Source organism: Chiloscyllium plagiosum, unplaced genomic scaffold (assembly GCF_037043375.1).
Source record: "Chiloscyllium plagiosum isolate Xiang-an unplaced genomic scaffold, Cpla_swu_hap1 HiC_scaffold_27, whole genome shotgun sequence".
NCBI classification, from domain to species: domain Eukaryota; kingdom Metazoa; phylum Chordata; class Chondrichthyes; order Orectolobiformes; family Hemiscylliidae; genus Chiloscyllium; species Chiloscyllium plagiosum.
Window position 1 is genome coordinate 16,890,415 of NW_028270165.1, and position 12,280 is coordinate 16,902,694.

The window sequence follows — 12,280 nt, forward strand, 5'->3', positions numbered from 1 at the left end:
CTCGGGACAGAAGAACGGCCTCTCCTCGGTGTGGACCCACTGGTGTCTCAGCAGGTGGGAAGAACTGCTGAAAGCCATCTCGCACTCAGTGCAGGAGAACAGCCGTTCCAGGTGTGGACCAACTGGTCCGTCAGCAGGGCAGAGGAATCACTAAAGGCCTTCCCGCACTCAGGTCAGCAGAAGGGCCTCTATCTTCTGTGGATCCATTGGTGCTTCAGAACCCTTTCAAATTTCACAATATCCTTCAGATAGGAGGGAGACCAGAATTGCACATAATATTCCAAAAGTATTCCACAATATTCCAATGTCCTGTACAGCCACAACATAACTTCCAAACTCCAATACTCAGTCAGAGGATTGGGAAAGCTTTCGAGAACCACAAAAAACAAACAGGAAAGAATGGAGGGACAAACCGAATTTTTGAGAGTCAGCTTGGAAGCATCACTGAGAAATCGGCGGACTGGGTTTATTGGGTACCCGTTCTCCTTAAATACACTATATACGTATTTCTCTTGTGCTCTTCGTAGTTTCTCTGTGCTGCAGTGTGTAGTGGCTCGTTGAAGTAATGTCCTGATGCAGCTTCGTTTGTGGGTGTTGGGATGATTGCTTCTGCGGTTAAGTACTTGGTTTGTGTGTGTTGTTTTTCTGTAGACGCCAGTTTGAAGTTCCCCATTGACTGTTCGCTCTACTGTGACATCTAGGAATGGCACTCTGTTGTTGTTCTCCTCCTCTTCAAACCAGGAGCCCCCCTCAGGCCATAGTCTCACTACTTGGAACACCAATATACAGACTAGTCAAAGGCTTCCACTGAAGACTAAAACACCAGTCGAAGATTCACGCCACTCCAGTTACTCCATCCAAGAATTCTTGAGTACCAAAGACACCAAGGTAGAAGAGGATAGAATAATGTTGTCCTTTGACATACAGCCCTGTTCACATCCATTAACATCAACGTCGCCAAAGAAAACTGAAGACACTACTGGAAGAACCAAAGACACAAACACCAAACAGCACCAACTTCATCAGCAAAGATAACACTGGAGCTGCGGAGCTGTGCCTTACAACCCACTTCATATTCAGTAACAAAGACTAACAAACAGATAAACGGAACACCCATGAAACCACCAGTATCAGGATTCCTCGCAGAAGCAATAATGCAGAGACTCGAACAAACAGCCCTTCCAACGATCCAACCCAAACTTTGGATCCGCTACAGTGATGACACTTATGTCAGCACAAAATGAAACAAATTAGAGGAAACCGACAACACCATCAACAGTATCCTTACTGGCATAAAATTCACAAAAGAGGAGAACAACAACAAAGTTCCATTTCTAGATGTCACAGTAGAACCAACAGTCAATGGTAAATTCAAAACAGCCTCTACAGGAAAACAACGCACGCGAACCAAGAACTTAACTGCAGAAGCAATCATCCATACACATACAAACAAATCTGCATCAGGACACTATTCCAATGAGCCACTACACACTGCAGCACCCAGGAACTATGAAGATCAATAAACAACTGTACAGCGCATTTCGGAAGAATAGTTAGCCAATAGCCACGCTGAAAATGGTTTCCCTGGCCGGGAACCGAACCCGGGCCGCAGCGGTGAGAGCGCTGAATCCTAACCACTAGACCACCAGGGAGACACGGATACACCGTCGTATGCTCTACTGAAAATTGCTTCGCTGCCCGGGAATCGAACACGGGCCGTGGTGGGAAGAAGACTTTCACCTGTACATCCACCAATGCCATTTTTTGTGTCCATGGCTCCCGATGCGATCTCTACAACATTAGGGAGACTGGAGGGTCAAGTCACATCTCCGGGACACCCGCACCAATCAACCCCAAAGCCCCGTGGTTCAACATTTCAACACCCCTCCCACTCTCCCGAGGACATGCAGGTCCTGGGCCTCCTTCACCGCCGCTCCCTCCCTACCCGACGCCTGGAGGAAGAACGCCTCATCTTCCGCCTCAGAGCACTTCAATCCCAGGGCATCAATGTGGACTTCACCAGTTTCCTCATTTCCCCTCCCCCCATCTTACCACAGTTCCAACCTTCCAGCTCAGCACTGACCTCATGACCTGTCCTACCTGTCAATCTCCCTTCCCACCTATCCGCTAAACCCTCCTCTCTGACCTGTCACCTCCATCCCCACCACCACTCACCTGTTTTACTCTTTGCTACCTTCGCCTCAGCACACCACCCACCCCAATTTATCTCTCCACCCTGGAGGCGTCCTGCCTCTATTCCTGATGAAGGGCTTTTGCCCGAAACGTCGATTTTCCTGCTGTCTATCCTGCTGTGCTTTTCCAGCACCATTCTGATCTAAACTCTGGCTTCCAGCATCTCCAGTCCTCACTTTTGCTGACCCAATAAACCCAGTCTGCCGATTTCTCATCAACAAATTGACACAAGCTGAAACAACTTGTGCAGAAACCCAAGCTACATTACCTTACATTAAATACATCTGTTAAATGATGTCCAGACAACTCAACTCTCTCACCATCATGGTAGCCCACAAACCTACCAACACACTTGAACAGCGGCTAATGAACCTGAAATATCCGATACAAACAAGCAGCAAACGAATGTTATTTACAAAATACCATTCAAGTAAATAAAAACATGAACTCTGCCGTACAGTTCTCTGTGGCAAGAAATGCTGGGATGAGATAAGGAAGATATTTTCAGCCAAAACGAATCGACACTGACTGGACAGCAATTTACAATCACCCCTGTCATCCCAGGATGGAAGATACGAAGGGATGAAGTTTTCTTATTTTCGGAAGATTCGCAAATATGAGCCTGGGTTTTGGTGTTTGTTTCCTTTCCACTCCCAGGAGCATTGGTTGGGGCGGTGAGTTGGGGAAAGTGAAATGTGTGCATGAACAGCGTGTGGGGCTCTTTCAGCTTCCCTCCACTGACAGCGCTGTGACTTGTCGCTGATGTTCTCAGGGACACTTACTGACGCGAGACAGTGAAATGAGTCTCGTTCCTGCAGATCAGGAATTCAAACCGGCTTCAGGACAATGAGAAAGATTAATTGGGATGTGTGAAGAAGCTGTGAGCTGCATTGCAAACAGGTAGCTGGAGTCAGATGCGTCATCCATTGCGCCCCCGGCCCTGTGCGTACCTGAAACCGCCATGCTGCAGAATTCTGACCTTAACACGGACATGCGCAGCAATGGGAACATTCACAAGGTGAACAACCAAAGATAATCACCGTCACTGCTTCCCTTCCATAGTCCCAACTTTGTGAAGCAGTATCTTTCACTACTTCACGCCCCTCACTGTTCTACTCTCATTTCCAAATACTTGACTCATTGCCTCAAAAGCAGCTCTGTGCTTGTACCACCCTGACAGGCAGTGTGTTGCAGATTCCCGACCAGTCCCAATGTGAGTGAAATATCTTTCACCCTCCACTGATTTGAATCTTAAAGAAGAAACTGGGGAACAGTCTCCCTTCCATTTTGACGACATTTCTCATTTTGTAGTCAGCAGGGTTCACACCTGCGTGGGGAAACCGCAATGGATTTCAAGTCCATCGCATGAACCACTCGGCCCACGAATACAGAACCACACTGACAGCATCACTTCCCAGGTCTGTCTGCCTGTGGAGCTGAGAAAGAGTGAATTATAGCTAGGTTTGTTTGAATCCAATCACTTCACAGGTTTCGAAAGGGTTAAATATCTGCACATGGAGCGTTTGGTTGTTTCATCACGAAAGATGAAATGAACTTTCAGTTAAAAGCAAAAACAGAAATTGCAGGAGCAACTCAGCAGGTCAGGCACCATCGGTGGAAAGAGAATCAGAGACAATATTTCAGAATTCTGTTTTCTCCCACAGGTACCGCCAAACCTGCTGAGTTTCTCCAGCAGTTCCTCTTTCTATCTCGGATTCTCAGCATCCGCAGTCCTTTACGTTAGAAATTAAATCATTTCAGCCTCATGTGCAGGAATGAGAATCCTTTCAATTTCCCAAAAAATCGGCAGAGATTTCAAGACATTCGGAAAAAAAGTAAAAGTGACATTAGGAAGAACATTTTCGCACAGGGAGTGGTTCGGATCCGTAAATCCCTGTCTGACCGTGACAAAGAGGCAGATTCAAGAACACAAAAGGGAATTCGGTGGTCATGTTCAAAGTAACAATGCGGAGATTTATAGGGAGAAGGCAAGAGAATGATACGAATAGAGTCTCTAATTTATCTGCTGTGTAGAACCAACAGAGCTAAGGTGGGCCTTCAAATGCGCTGTCACACGTGTTGTGAAACAGAGTGAACTCACAGTTCGACCAACGGAAGGTGAGAATTTAGAAAAGTTTATATTTACACAGTCTCCTCGCGTCAACGCAACAGCAAAATGGTTTAATTATCCACCAGTGGAGAGAACCCGGTTCCTGGAGATGGGACAAACAGCTGGCTCAGGGATACCAGTCCACATTGCTCTCTTTGCCATCAGTTTAGAGGGAGAACATTGGAGGGACAAAGGAGTGAATAACGATCTGTGTAGGAGGGTGACTAACTGTTAATGGAGACTCTTCCTGGCTAACAATAAGTCGTGTGTAACAGCAGACGAAGTGATAACAAGGCCTCGTGTGGGTGTGGTAGTGGTCAAGGGCATGGGGGAGTTCGGGCTCAAACAATATTGAACTCGATGTTGAAGACTGGAGAGCGAGAGGATCTCCAAGTGGAAAATGAGGCGTTGGTCTTCCATCAGGAGCTTAGCTTTGCTGGAACACTGCTGCATGCCTGAGACAGAGAAGTTGGCCAGGGAACAGGGTGGCGTGTTTGGTGACAGGCGACCAGAAGCTCAAGGCCTTTTTTTTGCGGGCAGAACCGTGATGTTCTGCTAAGCATTCACCCAGTTTATGCTTCATGCTACGTTGGGGAAACCACACTGTGAGCAAAGAATGCAGTAGACTAGGTTGTGGCAAATGTGCAGGTAAAGTGCTGCTTTACCTGGAAGGTATGTTCGAGCCCTTGGATATTCAGGAGGGAGCAGGTAAATGGGCAGGTGTTACACATTCGGCGGTTGCAGGGGAAAGTGCCTTGAGACAATGGGAGGTGGGTGTGGGGTGTTGCGAGTGAAGGAAGAGTGACCCCGAGATGTAACCCTGCCCATTTCCCTCCTCTCATATATGAATCCGTGAAGTTGAAAGAACATTCCATAGAATGATTCAGTACCACGTGACTCATGAACTAATTCGTATTCATGTTGTGGGGCCAACATCATTATTGTGTCATATCAGCTGCAGGCCATCATCGGGGGGAGGGGCACTATGACGTCACGGTGAGACTGGAAGCCCCAGGGACAGTTTATCAAATAAACCTCCCGGTGCGTCAGGGCAACCCTGCATCGGGAAGCACTGGGATGGCCAACCACTACCAGTTAACATGGGGAACACATCTCCACATTACGCAGCCTCGAGACAAACTTCCCGTCCTTCCACTTAAAGTTCAAGAGCACTCAAACCGAAATTCCCCAGGTAATTTTGGAAGAATTTCTTGCAGGTGTTCGCTAAATATATCTATGAGAACTTTGTAAAGTGTGAACGTTGCGAGTGTTGAAATCTTTTGCATTTGAGCGAAATCACAGTTCGAAAAAATAGAATGTGGAAATTTAGACAGAGTTTATATTTGCACGACGGCGATATGTCTGCAGGTGCGTGATGGAAGCATCACCCAGAAGGGAAACCATCTCTCCTGTTCAGTCAATGTCCACTTTACCAGCTTTCCCGTATAACGGCGCACTGTTCTGCACCTCGCCTTCTCATCTCTTTCCAAAAAAACGTCGACATAAATATTTCACATTGATACACAGGCCCAATGTGCACAGTTGAGATGACACACTCGTGGAGGTCTGCGGGGTCTTCACCTGTTCTCTGTATCCTGTGTTGACGAGGGCAATGCTTGTAGCTGGTCACTCCGGTGTTAGAGAAAAGTTTAGAAACTAAATGGTTCAACTTTCTGCCAGTAGAGAGGTCCCGGGACAAACAGAAGCAGGGAGACAGAATGAGAAGCAGCTGTTCTGGAAACTCTTTGCCGCTTGCAATTCTCAGAGCAATGTCAAATGTATTTCACACTGATCAAGACTCAGCTGGTTGTAGAGGTAGAGCGGGGGTGTGGTGTTGGTCTCTGGGTATGATTCCCGCTTTGGGTTTTCGACTCCGCAGGCTTGCAAAAGATCCATGGCTCGAATCTCGGCGCGAGCCCGCGTTTCCTGGTTTGTGCAAGAGTGCCCGGTTAATTTTCTCAAAAAGCACCTTCGCTAAACCAGGTTGGGCTGCTTAAAATACAAATTGAGCAGAAAGCAGGGAAGTGAAATGATGGAATATTGCGTTGACGCCAGTGGTGCCGTGTTTAAGGAATGTCAGCGATGAGGTTAGATTGAAAAATTAGGACAGCTCTCCTCGGAGAACAGAAGTTCGAAATCTGGCCTGATTGAAGCTTTCCGAGTCATGCGGGGTCCAGACAGAGAAAGTAATGCAGTTAAAATGCTTCCACACCTGAAAGGATCGGCAATGATTCGGCAGAGTTTTAACGTCATCAGGAAAAGAACTAAAAGTGACATTAGGAAGGGTGTGGTTAGGGTCAGCAAATCCCCTGACATTGACAAAGAGGCAGAATCAATAGACGCATAAGGGAACGCGGTGGTCATGATTAAAGTAACAATATGCAGAAATACACGGAGAAGGCAAGCGAATGATACGAATAGAGACGCATGTTTACGTCCTGTGTCGAACCAGCAGAGCGAAGGTGGGCCGCATGGCGTCCGTCTGCGCTGTGACACACGCTGTGATTCAGAATGAAATCACAGTTCGACCAACAGCATGTGGGAAGTGAGAAAAAAGTTTATATTTACACAGCCTCCATACGTCTGCGCAACAGCATATTACACGACAGCAGTGGAGATCTTTTATATCAGTCTCGAACGTGCCTGCCGCGTGCCAGACGAAAGGTTGAAGGGACCTGTGGAAAACGGGAACGTGCTGGGCGCATAACCCAGCGGTCGATGGATTGAAACCATCCTATGCTGTTGCTCTATGTCTCCTTGAGCAACTTCCATTTGTAATGGGACTGTGCTCTGTTCTGTATCTTGCCTTTGCACCTACTTCCTGAGTGTCTGAATGCCCCGTATCATACCGATACACTCGCGAGCCTCACACGGTTCAAGTAACATGCTTTTTGGAGGTCTGAGTGATTTCTCCTGTTCTTTGTCGGTTTCCTATTAACTGAATCGCAAAACCACTTCTCTGAGATGCCAATGAGATGATAAAGTTGAAACGCATGCCTTGCGGTTTTGTCCATTCCCCGCAGTAATTCGCCACGCCGGTTCGGACGTGAATGACAAGAGGATCAGCATGTCAGAAACCGCATCACGACTCAGACACAGTCCCTTACTATTAGGACAGATATCACCGATTGTGAATAACCTCAGAGAGAGAGACAAGTGACAGACAGTCGCCGGGACTCGATGGGCTAAACCGCCTCTGTCGGCGGGAGAATGATGCTAAGCGTTTATGCCGTCCCACTGCCGGTCTCTGGGACAGACAGACTGAGGGAGCAACAACGTTCATTTTTAAACGTCCCTTCCGTGTTGGACTGCCTGCAGTCTCTCAGCTCAGAGCCGTGGGGATGACTCTCAGTGAGTGAAGGTTTCACTCGGATTCTCTTCATCTGGGGCACTTGGGGCTCAGATGTTAACTGCTGCGCGGTCGCAGCAAAGAAAACGATGCCCACTTTGCAATAGACTTTCCGTAAATTGCTGCGTGAAGAGGATTTCAGAACACCAAGCATGCTGCACAACATTGTATTTATATGAATTTACCTGAGGGAAGATTCTCCGTTGTCCATTTCTCTCTGATCCGCCAGCACAGCATCTTTCTATCTCTCCGATAACAGACCTTTGGAGCAAGTTCACAATCAAAGCTCACTTCCCAGAGGGATTGAGAGAGAGCGCAGAAGAGCGAATGGACTCTTCCCTCCGCCCCCCCAGAACAGCTTGCAAGTAGGAACAAATTGGTTCAATTATCCGCCAGTGGAGGGAGTCCAGTTCCTGGGGATGAGACAAACATCAGCGCCTCGGGGACAGAATGACAAGCAGATGTTCTGGAAACTCTTTGCTGCTTGCAATTCTTGGAGCAATGTGGAATGTATTTCACACAGAGCAAGTTTCAGCTGGCTCAGAGTCTCGAGTGTACATTGCTCTCTGAGTTTATATTTGCACATCGGCGACATGTCTGCACAACAGCACATGACACTACAGCAGTGAAGATCTTTTGACGTCATTCTCCAACATGCAAGTCACACGCCAGAAGAAAAGCTGAATACTTCTCTGGAAAAGCTGCCGTGCAATGCAGGAGAATGGCACAGCGGGTGCATGCTGGGATCATATCCCAGAAGCGAAGCCATTTTCTCCTATTCACTCAATGTCGTCTATAACAGCTTTCCCGTATAACGGCGCTCTGTTCTGTTCCTTGCCTTGTCATCTGCTTCCCAAAACTTCGGGTATCTGAGTTAAATATGTCACATCGATACGCAAGTCCAATTTATACAGTTGCGCTGGCACACTTGTGGAGCTCTGAGTTGTCTTGTCCAGTTTTCTGTCGGTGTGTTCTGATCTCAAGTGTTAAACCTTTTCTTTCAGATGGCAATGAACCGGTGAAGTTGAAACACATGACTTGCTGTTTTAGTCCATTTCCTGCAGTAAAGAAACCAACAGCCGTGTAACAAAAGACTTTCTGTAGGATCGCTGTGTCAAGACAAATTCTGAACACCAAGCAGGCTGCACAAAATGCACTCATATCAATTTACCTGAGGGAAGAGTCTCCGGTGTCCATTTCTCTCTGTGCCGGCAGCACAGCATCTTTGTATCTCTCCGTTAACAAGACCTTTGGAACAATTTCAAAGTTGTCCATTTCCTACGCATGACTGTAACTGACTTCTCCTGCCTCACGTAATAGTGTGAGAGAGAGAGAGAGAGCAGAAGAGCGAATGGGCTCTGCCTTCCACTAGCACAGCTTGCAAGTAGAAACAAAATGGTTCAATTATCCACCAGTGGAGACAGCCCGGTCCTGGGGACGGGACAAACAGCAGCGTCCTGGTGACAGAATGAGAAGCAGATTTTCTTGAAACTCTTTGCTGCTTGTAATTCTGGGAGCAATGCACAATGTATTTCGTACTGAGCAACTCCCAGTTGCTTCAGGAGCTGGGCGCGCACATGTATGTTGGTCTCGGGTATGATGCTACCGTTGGATTTTCTTAAATTGACCTGAGCAAAAATGCCGGGTCAGTTTTCTCAAAAAGCCGCTTCGTTCAATCAGATCGGACTGCCTGAATTAGGAATGGGACTGAGGTATCATTGCAGAGAACACGGCACAGGGAAACGCTTGCTCAAAGTGAAAACAAGTATTGCAGATTTTTCGCCTGCGCAATCCGAGCCTGAATGAATCCTCCACCTGTATTACACTCAATTCTGAGGGTGATAATTCAAGAAGCGGGGAAGTGAAGTGATTGCAGACGGCGCTGAACAGGTTGAAGTGAATAGTACCGGGTATAAGGAATGTCGGTCATGAAGGTAAATTGGAAAGTTGGGGCAGTTGTCTTTGGTGAACAGAATGCTGAAAGCTGGTCTGATTGAAGTTTTCCACGTCATGAGGGTTTTAAACAGAGGAAATAATGCTGTAAAAATGCTCCCAGGCCTGAAAGGATCGAGAACGATTTGGCAGAGATGTAAAGTCATCAGGAAAATAAGCAAAAGTGACATTAGGAAGACGGTTTTCACACAGGGAGTGGGGTCAGTAAGTCACTGTCTGGCAGTGACAAAGAGGCAGATTCAATGGACACAAAAGGGAATTCGGTGGGCACGTTCAATGTAACAATGTGCAGATTTACAGGGAGAAGGCGACAGAATGAGACACTTATTTACATATTGTGTTGAACCAGCAGAGCTAAGGTGGGCTGCATGGCCTCAGTCTGCGCTGTCACACATTTCGTGATTCTGAGTGAAATCGGAGTTGGACCAACAGAACGTAGGAAATTTGACAACGGGTATATTCTGCCCAACAGGATACTCCATCACAGCAATGAAGGTGTTTTGACATCATTCTCGAAGGTACATGACACAATGCAGATTCAAAACCGAGTGTTCCTTTGAATCACTGAGTAATTTGTTTACAGTTATTCAGTTGAGGTGAACGGAGTTGCGCATTGGGAGCCACTCCAGTTGATAGGTCGAAGCCGTTTTCTCCTGTGTGATAGTCCCACCAGCACTCCAATTTGCTGTGCTTCCAGTCAGTAGATGCAGATTACTATCCCATACTGATACACGGGCCACGATGACCCAGCTGTGGTGACAAGTTTGTGAAGGGCTGAGTGCTTTTCTTCTGTTCTCTGTCTGGCTGCTATGATCCGAATCATCAAAGCTCTCTTCTCCGAGATAGGAATAAACTGGTGAAGGTGAAACACATCAGTTGCGGTGTGTCCCATGCGCAGGAGGCCCTGCAGTAATTCCCCACGCTGTTTCACACAGCAGCATCCTCTCGGTGAATTACGCTTGGCAAAAAAATCGACTGAACCAAATCAATGTCGGCCACTGAATTTTACTGACACCGTTTATAAATTTCAGGCTCACCGTTAATGTGGAGAGAGGATGCCAGACTGTAGTTTCTGCTCCTTCTGTTGAATAAAGACAATTTTAACTGTGTCCAGTGAGAGGATAGAATTTGCTGTTGGTGGGAAACATTTCTATCTGAACTCGCATTCACTCTCCTGATAGATTGAAACATAAAGCTGGGAGTCTCTGGATTATGTTGTACAAAAATCGGTATTATGTTATTCACACCGCGCTGTCACCAACTGAACGAAGCGGCTGCCCAGAGGGAGACGGCTGTGTTGAAATCGGGAGGTGAACTGGGGGGAGCTGAGCATTTACCCAAACAATGGACACACCACCTCCCTGACACAGTGTTCACAAATCAAATTGACAGCAAAGCTTCACGTGTGATTGAAAGTTTTCGGAAAGAAGACTTGGCTCAACAGATATACGGAGTGAACCTAATCCTTTCTTGATTTGAAATGTAAGAAGCTGATTTTAGTGAACTTGACGTGATTTGAACGCGCTAACGTTGCGCCACAAGCTCACGGATGGCAGGTGCCCTCTATTCATGTTTTAGGGAAGTGATCGCACTGCAATGGTTTTACGTTATGAGTAACAACGGAGGTGAACAGTTCATGTCTGTTCTGTCTCTCCCCCCTCTCCTTCTTTCTCTCGAAACTATTTCCAACTCAACCTCAATAAAAAGCTGAAAGAACTGCGGATGCTGGATATCAGAAACAAAAAAACACAGTAGTTGCCGGTGACCCTTCTATAGAACTGATGGCGATTGGTTGGTTTATATGCAGGAGATACCGTGTGAGGAAGGCGGATGCAGTAAATGATAGATAAGGACAGACCCCAAAGCGAGGGGAGAACCGTTGTACAGGAAAGGGAGTTGATAACGATCCGCGTGGGAGGGTGAATGGAGACAGTTCGTGGCGAAGAATAGGTAGTGTGTAATGACAGACTATGTGATAACAAGGCTTGGTGTGTGTGGAAGGGACGAGGATACTATGGAGTTCGGGCCCTAGAATTATTGAATTTGATATTGGGACCGGAGGGATGTAAGGTCCCCAAGTATAATATTCGGTGCTCTTCGTTCTGCTGGTGCTGAGCTTCGCTGAAACACTACAGCAAACCTGAGATAGAGATGTTGGCCAGGGAACAGGGTGAGGTGTGGAATTGGCAGGCAACTGGAAGCTCAGGGTCTTTTTTGCGGGCAGAACGTAGATGTTCTGTGCAGCAGTCACCAAGTTTACGCTTCGTTTTCCCCATGGTAGATGAGACCACATTGTGAGCAGCAAAAGCAGTAGACTCGGTTGTGGGAAGTGCAGGTAAAGTGTCGCTTCACCTGGAAGGTAAGTTTGGGCCCTGGGATAGTGCGGAGGGAGCAGGTAAATTGGCTGGTGTCACACACTCGGCAGTTGCAGGAGAAAGTGCTGTTGGACTATTGGGGTGGGAATGGGGTTAGGGTTGATGGAAATGAAGGAAGAGTGGACCAAAGGTATACTCCTGCCCATTTACTTATCCGCCAAATAGAGGAATTTGTTAAGTGTGTACAAGGAAATTTTCTAATTCACAATGTGGATGTACATACTGGCGAGGGTGCAAAACCTAAGGGCCACCAACCATAATTCTATTAACATTAGAATAGTGATTGAAAATAATATATCA

General features: G+C 47.0%; 1 non-coding gene across 1 annotated transcript; it reads right to left on the bottom strand.

The window, feature by feature from the left end:
- Window positions 1–1,580: 1,580 nt before the first annotated feature.
- Window positions 1,581–1,652, bottom strand: trnae-cuc (transfer RNA glutamic acid (anticodon CUC)). The gene has a single exon. It is a non-coding gene; the product is annotated as a tRNA-Glu (tRNA).
- Between the last annotated feature and the right edge of the window lie 10,628 nt (window positions 1,653–12,280).